We start from the raw sequence: 7525 nt of genomic DNA, 5'->3' as shown, positions 1-7525 counted from the left end.
ACAGATGCAGACAGTGTAATGTGCCTTTCTGGCAACTAAATCGTTTTTATATACATTAAAATAACTAAATTCCAATCTCCCCAGTTAACTTTGCACAGAAATCCTCACAGGGTATCACAAAAGATGATACTGTATAATGTTAGCCATCCACACGCAAACCTCAGGTCACAGGTTGTGAATTTATTTCAGGGACAATAGAAAAGTTTGCTGTCTTGAGCTTTTTTAAGTAAATAAATTAAAATTATATTTGGATCCTTGGTGTTGCTGACTTTATTTTTGTTTTTGCTTTAATATTAAGATTGATGTGTGCCCATTCATGTGATGCAGTGTTTATTAAGCTGTGAGTGTGAGTATAGAACTACAGTGCAGTAACCAGTTTTCAGTTAGTTACTGCTACAGCTTTATTACAGTGTTGCCAGTATTTAACTGTAAAGAAAATCTGGTGAGTTTTAATATTTATTACAGTATCTATTTGTTTATGTTATAGTTAGTTAATGGAAATAAAGTGTCATTGTTCATGTGAACTCACAGGGCATTAACTCTCATGTTAACAATTTTATTTTAATAGTGCATTAATTTAAAAAAAAAAAAAAACGCCAGATCATTTTAAAACCTACCAATTTTCATTTTCATGCTAGCAAACTTGCTTTACTCACACTGAAGCATATACATTGGTGAGTATAAATACCCTCACAGATCTTTCTTTTAAATCAATATTTTCTACAGTATGCTTTATTTTAATATATTTGTACATATACATTAGATTAGTCAGTATCAACGCCAAAACTGTAACTATTCAGAACAAAAACAAAAAAAAAGTTAAATCACAGTTCACTAAATTAGTACAATTAAATAGTACACGCCACTGGTACTTCACAGCTACCGGTAGGGTCACTCATAGTGGACAGGTCTCAGCTGAGATGCCCAACCAAGACAAACCACCTGATTCTGGACAGCAGAGGATTGACCCGATGCCCAGATAGAAGATGTCACCTGAATGACCGGAAGAAACTTCAAAATTACTGCTTATGTGGAGTTGCAGATGGACTAGCTACTGTTAGCTCTTCTCTGAACACACACACACACACACACACACACACATTCAAAACAATATTTTACAGACATTAAGATTTAAATATTTATTGGTCAAATATTTATTAATTACCTTAATTTATAGAATATTTTAAATAAAATGAAAACACTTCTCAATGTCCTGAAGGTGAGTCTAAAACACGTGATTGAACATAATGGATAATTTCATCAAATGTAATACTCATGGCCCTGGGGAAACAAAAATAAGTGACCACTTAAAAGTTATTATTGGTTATCTTGAATTGAATTTTTGTAAATTATTGATAAAACTCCATTTTTAATGTTAAATTGACTCAGAAGTTGCCACTGAAAGATTTTTAATAATAATGTGTTAATGTGAAAAGAAGCAAATAAAGAAATTAATGCAGATTTAAAGTGTCTAAATGAAGACAAATTGTGTGTGCGTGATCTATCAACTTATTTTATAGAATAAAGTTTATTGTACATTACATTTTAAAATGAAAAAATGTTATTTTTTAAAAATTAAAATAAACCTCAAAATAAGAATCTGAAACTTCCAGTAGGTGGTAGTAAAGTCTCAGTTGTGAGATTCGTTCAAACAACTGAATCATTCAACAAAGTAAAGCGCTGTCACACAGCAGATCTTTTGTGGCAATAAAGGTAACGCTTAATGCGTTTCCAAATACTTTTCTTTTCTCTGCATTCTCAAATCTCTAAGTGATAAAATCTGAGTTCCGAGTTTTGATTTAAGAATTGTTATGGACCTATATAAACATTACTATTACTACATTACCACTACTATTTTTTCGTAAATGTTTTATAATTGTTGCAAAACATTTTTATTTAAATCCAGTTTTCAGTGTCAAGCAGTCAGATGAACTGTTAAAAACAATTGGAAATAGATTTGAATGGATTTAAGACACAGATTCCTCTCTAATAAAACAAAACATGTACACTCACTGGCCACTTTATTAGGTATTTATTACTAGTACCAGGTTGGACCACCCTATTTCCATCAGAACTGCCTTAATGATGGACATGGTTATTGTTTTTTCACACCTATGCACACTAACCTGCATAACACCGCCAATGGAATAAATGACCTTTTATACGTTTCTTTCAGCCAATGGTGGTAAACACATTCATACACACGTGCTATTTCATATTCTATTTACTATTATTAATTGATCTTTTTAGATGTATTATTTTAATCTGCATTATTGTATAGAATGTATACTATTATAATAATGTGTGATTCATTACTTTTTATTAATTAGTTTTGTTAACTGTTATTAAACTGTAAGATAAAAGATGATTCATTCCAGCACTATTTTTGATGGATATAGGCTACATTTAGTTATTATGCATCTCTCTTTCTACTATAAAATATACATTACAAGTTTGAGCGTTCTCACGTCTAGGTAATTAAATTTATTTTCACAGCATAAATGTATAATCAGTCAATAAAAATAAGCGTATTGTATTTTATATCCGAGAAAACAGCAGCTCCTCCGTTCGGTTGCGTCTGTTTATAGTGCAATGATGACCGGATTAAGATGGCGGCCGCATTGACGTATCGGAGCAACGGACCGAAGCGGAACCAACAGTTAATACGTCACATCCTGTTCATTTACATGTCCTGAGGGTGGGGTTTATGGCAGCAGCGACAGCTTCACAGAAACTACAGGGTCTATGAGACGCGGAACAGGCGATTAATGCTCTCCTCAAGATAACACAAGAGACCGAGGAGGACAAAGTCACAGAGAGGTAATGTGCCCTCATTCATGTCCTCGTTTATTCGTTGTTTAGCTCGTTTATAAATTCCAGAAATGAGCTTCTCAGGGGAGAGCTTTTGTTAGTAACGTTACTTGCTGGCCAGTTACTTCCCTCAGGGCTTGTATCAGCCTGAGAAATGTCAGTTGATTATTTATCATGACTTGCAACCGTTATGATTATTCCGCTATTCGAGTTAGCTTGACCGGCTGGTGAGTGCTCACGCTAGCGGATGTTTGGTTTGGTTGATTAATGTGCTGCTTTATTTTTACAGTGTGTGTGAATAATACATATTTTATACTTTCATCAAACTGACTTACTCCATAATACCTTAATACTTGCATATTTTCAGCTGGCGAAGTGAAGTAAGTGATAAACATTATGTTTATGTAGATCATTAACCTCTTTAAATCAAATTAAATACTACATTTGACCTATTATATGACCTATTTTTTTCTATATAGTTTCTCTGGGAACTTGTTACAATTTACTGAAGATGGACCATGGGTTTGTTACAGATAAAACAAAACATTACATAAAATTGTAGTTAAAGTTTGATGACAACAAATGAACCTTGATTTTGTTTCACTAACTAATGGTATTTGTAAATCTGTAGGTATACGAATGACAATCATCTTGTACAAACAGAAACACTTTTACTATAATAAACCATGGTTATTTTTTTTTTTATTGTGGTAAAGTTGGATTTATATATATGCACATTCAGACTAAAGCAGAATTAAAATAGGCTAATAAAGGTTATTATGATGAACTGTTATGTGCAAAACTCATGTTTGTAACTGTAACTAAAAAGCTGATAAACACACTTCTCACTATGGAAGGTCTCTATATTGTTTATCATGCTAGATTGAATATTTTGTCTGAAATCGCTTGTATGACTTCAAAAGTATGACTTCAAATCAACATTAGCACTATTTAATTACCTGTGAACAATTTTGTACTTGGATAGTCATTGACTAATAATGTTTTTTTTTCTTATTTTGAATTTGCTAAAAATACTTTTATTAAATTATATTAAGAAGGTTAAATTCTGAATGTGTGAATTTAAACCCAACTTTACCTCAATGTTTTTGAAGGGTTTGGGGCTTTGGGCATGTCTAAATGCAGTTTAAGCTCACAATAGATACATGTAGGTCTCTACAATAAACATATTGCATTTATAACATTTTAACTTGTATCTACAGATTTTTGTTTTTTGTTTTTTATTAGAATTTTTTTTTCTACCCAAGTTACTGCATTTTTTCTTTCTTTTGTGTGTAAATTAAAGTAATTAAAGTTATTTCCATGTGACATTTTATTGGTTTTTCTGAGGTGTACTTCCTAAAAAACGCCTTTAATAAGTGACTTGCTGATAATATTGGAGCAGATGAGGAACTTTGTATTTTTTGGTTCTCCTTCTATTGTTCAGTTGTTTTGTTTGTAGACCTCTCCATGATTCTTTGTGTTTATTCTGAACTATCCAACTGTTTTAACTTCCACAACCCAATTTAGATTGTATGCCTTAAATTATCTTTTTTTAGATTCACTCTTTTCTCTCAGTAGGTTGATCAATAAAAAATAAGATTTGATTATTCCTTATCCTAATCTTGAATTCAGGTGTACATGTACTGTAGGCTATTTTGACTTGAATTTGTTACACCAGCTACTTTGTTTGCTCTGTTTTTCCTCATAGTAAGAATAGTCACTTTTTTGTTTTTTCTTTTTTTCAGTTGTGTGATTGGGTGTAACCTCACCACCATTAGTGACATTGCCCTTATCACTCCTTAGATGGGAGTCGTAACGTTATGGCCCAGTTTCCACAATTTTATATTAAAGGTGCTGTATGTATGTTTTTGACTCTTCTAAAGCAGAAAAAAACATAATATGTTTGCACTCAGATATTTAAGAAACCTGCTAAGTGAACATTCTTGTTTATCTGAAAAACAATGCTAAAGTCAGTTATTCTGCTTTGAAAATGTCTGTTACGTGATGAAACGCTGTCTTTGTTTTGGTTCTTTTAACCCACCCAATTTCACTTTAGCCAATTATATCAGCAGCACCCCAGGGGGGTATTCCAGAAAGCTGGGTTAACTTACCATCTACTAAAACCTAAACTCTCGGTTGATTTACCCAAAACCTGCTTACCGCGAGTATGTTGGTTCCAAAACAGGTGACAAGAGTTAGTTAAATCAACCTCCTGAAGATAACCGCGGGTTAATGCGCGTGCACGGCACACACCTGAAGGCATTTTCAGTAGATCGCCGAATTCACGAGTCACCATAGAAAGTCACGGTGAGAAAAAAAGGGCAACGCACTTTACAGAGGCGAAGCTGGAGGTTTTAAACACAGAGATTACACATCTGCTTCAACGAAGGAAAGAAATATAGAATAAGAAATAGATAAGAAAATAAAAAATAAATAATAAGAAAATTTATTAGTTCATTAATAATTAGTTCAGCTAATAGAAAGAAGCCTGTCTAACTGCTGTGTCCTATAATAAAGGCTTTTCAGTGGTTGAGTTTTTGACTTAAACCACACACTCTGTCACTGTTGTAAGTGATTGTTGTCAGATAGCTTTAGGTTCTTTTTATTTTGCATGCAGACGAAGTTCCTTCTGCCTCAACTAACAAGCAGTGTAAGAATTTTCTGCACTTTTCCATATTTAAATATTACTCTTGGATCACAAAATCTTTTATCTGCATATTTAAATTCTAAAGTAGCTGTATAAGGTCCATCTTCAAAGATAAAGATGAGAAATGTATATGAAAAATATGTTACACGTTGAAAGGTGTGTGTATAAAGCAGTGTACAAAATCATTCATTTTATTTCAGGAAATTAAGAAATCAACAGATCAAACTATTTGATTAAACATAGTTTTTTGACTAATTATATATATTTTAGCACTCTTCCATCTGTTTTGTCTGCTTGGGTCACTGAGATTTCCTCTGGGTCAGGCTGCAGGTGTCATCGTATAAGGCAGAGAAGGGTATCTTTTGTCCTACAGCAAGTAACAATGTAGTGCCCAGAAATGATTCTATTTTAAAATACAAATATAATAAAAATAAACATTGTGTTAAGCAACATTTGCTTTATAGTTTTTTTTAACTATATTTGTGTTATACACTTGAATCATTACTTCCTGAAAATCAGCCATTTAGCCTCAATATAGTGATGAGGTGGAGTGTGTGATGAGCTGGTAAGTGGAAGCAGTAATGAGTTTAATAGTTGAAACACCAAAAGATTAAGGATAGAAAATTAAGTTGTACCTGCACACTTATACTTTGGACAAATTTTATATTATCAGTGTCCTTTAGTGACTGATGGAGCTTTAAAATCGGCTGCAATTAATGCACACAATAGCATTTAGAAACCCTGAAAAAAATATTATATTAAAAAATGTAGGTGTGTGTGCGTGAATGTATATATAAGAACGACGTCCTACATCTTTAATTAAAGATATATTTTCCTACAAAAGACAAAGCTGCCACTTATAATATTATACAGAAAAATGTGAGGGTGCAGAAGGAGAGAAAAAACACAAGGTCTGTAAGTGAGATTCGAACTCGCTCCGTTGTGCGCTCCATTGTTCTTTATCAACGCATTGTCCACTACGCTATTCCCGTGCTCTGAATCATCTGTGTAATGATACGCAGTGATTTATGTCCAAGGAACTGTACAAAAGTGTAAAAAACAGTTCAGTGCCAGGCGTACTGTACAGGTGGTCATACTGCCACATTGTACAGTTGCCTAAAATGCCCTGAAGCGAATACAAAGAGCTGCACTGAATGTTTTTTATGGTATGCGCAGACCCGCAGTTTGTCACATTTGATTTCAAAAAGGTTTGTTAAATACATTAACATTATGAATTTGGTTATGAAAAAAACTATGCACTTATAACCCTCTCACAACGAAAAAACTTGTATCTGTGTGTCCACATCCATAAATATTCTCATCAAAAGGGCACGCAATGCTCAGTAAACTCTGAAACAGACAAACTCTGAAACATAGCAACTTACTCTCTGAACATAACCTGCTCCGGAGCAGGTTATCTTCAGAGAGTAAGTTGCTATGGCTACTTAACATACCCAGAAGTTACCTCCGATTTTGGAACCAAAGTTGAGGTTATCCACCTACTTACTCTCAAACTTACCTGGGTATGTCACATAACCTGCTTTCTGGAACAGCCCCCAGGTTGCCTTGCAGTTTTCATTCATTCATTCATTCATTCATTCATTCATTCATTCATTCAGAAAGGCTCTCAAAGCATATTAAATGTAGATGCTGAGTCACTGATAGGTGTTGGTTTTGAGTCACAGTTTTAAAGTTCAATTTCAAATGGCTTGTTTTATTTTCAAGATCTGAGGTGATCTATATCTGCTGCTCCTTACAGTAGTATGGCAATAAATGTCATGTGAAATTTCATTAAAACTCACATTGTTAGCATTTAATACTGAATAAAGTACATGAGATGTACCTGAAGTGATTATTGTCAGTTTTCTGTTCACCTGTTAGAAATAGAAGCCGTTTGTAAAATATCAATTTGAAGTGTTTGTTGGAAGAAAAACTCCTTTTAACATGGATAATATTCCTTCTATTCCTTCTATCGCGTGCTGTTGCTTTTATATATAACATGTTTTAAGTCTGCCTTTAGGCTTGATCATCAGACTCGCTACTGGTTGATCCTTAATCTGGCAAACT

At 33.4% G+C, this 7525-nt stretch overlaps 1 protein-coding gene across 4 annotated transcripts in view; it reads left to right on the top strand.

The window, feature by feature from the left end:
- Positions 1 to 2689: 2689 nt before the first annotated feature.
- Positions 2690 to 7525, top strand: part of ralba (v-ral simian leukemia viral oncogene homolog Ba (ras related)) — a 68179-nt gene continuing 63343 nt past the window's right edge. For 3 of the 4 annotated variants that reach the window (XM_073911824.1, XM_073911825.1, XM_021478640.3), the window contains exon 1: positions 2713 to 2820. The gene's annotated coding sequence lies outside the window, so the exon portion shown is untranslated. 4 annotated transcript variants of the gene reach the window in all.

This window comes from Danio rerio, chromosome 9 (genome assembly GCF_049306965.1).
Source record: "Danio rerio strain Tuebingen ecotype United States chromosome 9, GRCz12tu, whole genome shotgun sequence".
Lineage (NCBI taxonomy): Eukaryota > Metazoa > Chordata > Actinopteri > Cypriniformes > Danionidae > Danio > Danio rerio.
This window is presented reverse-complemented; position numbering and strand designations above follow the sequence as displayed.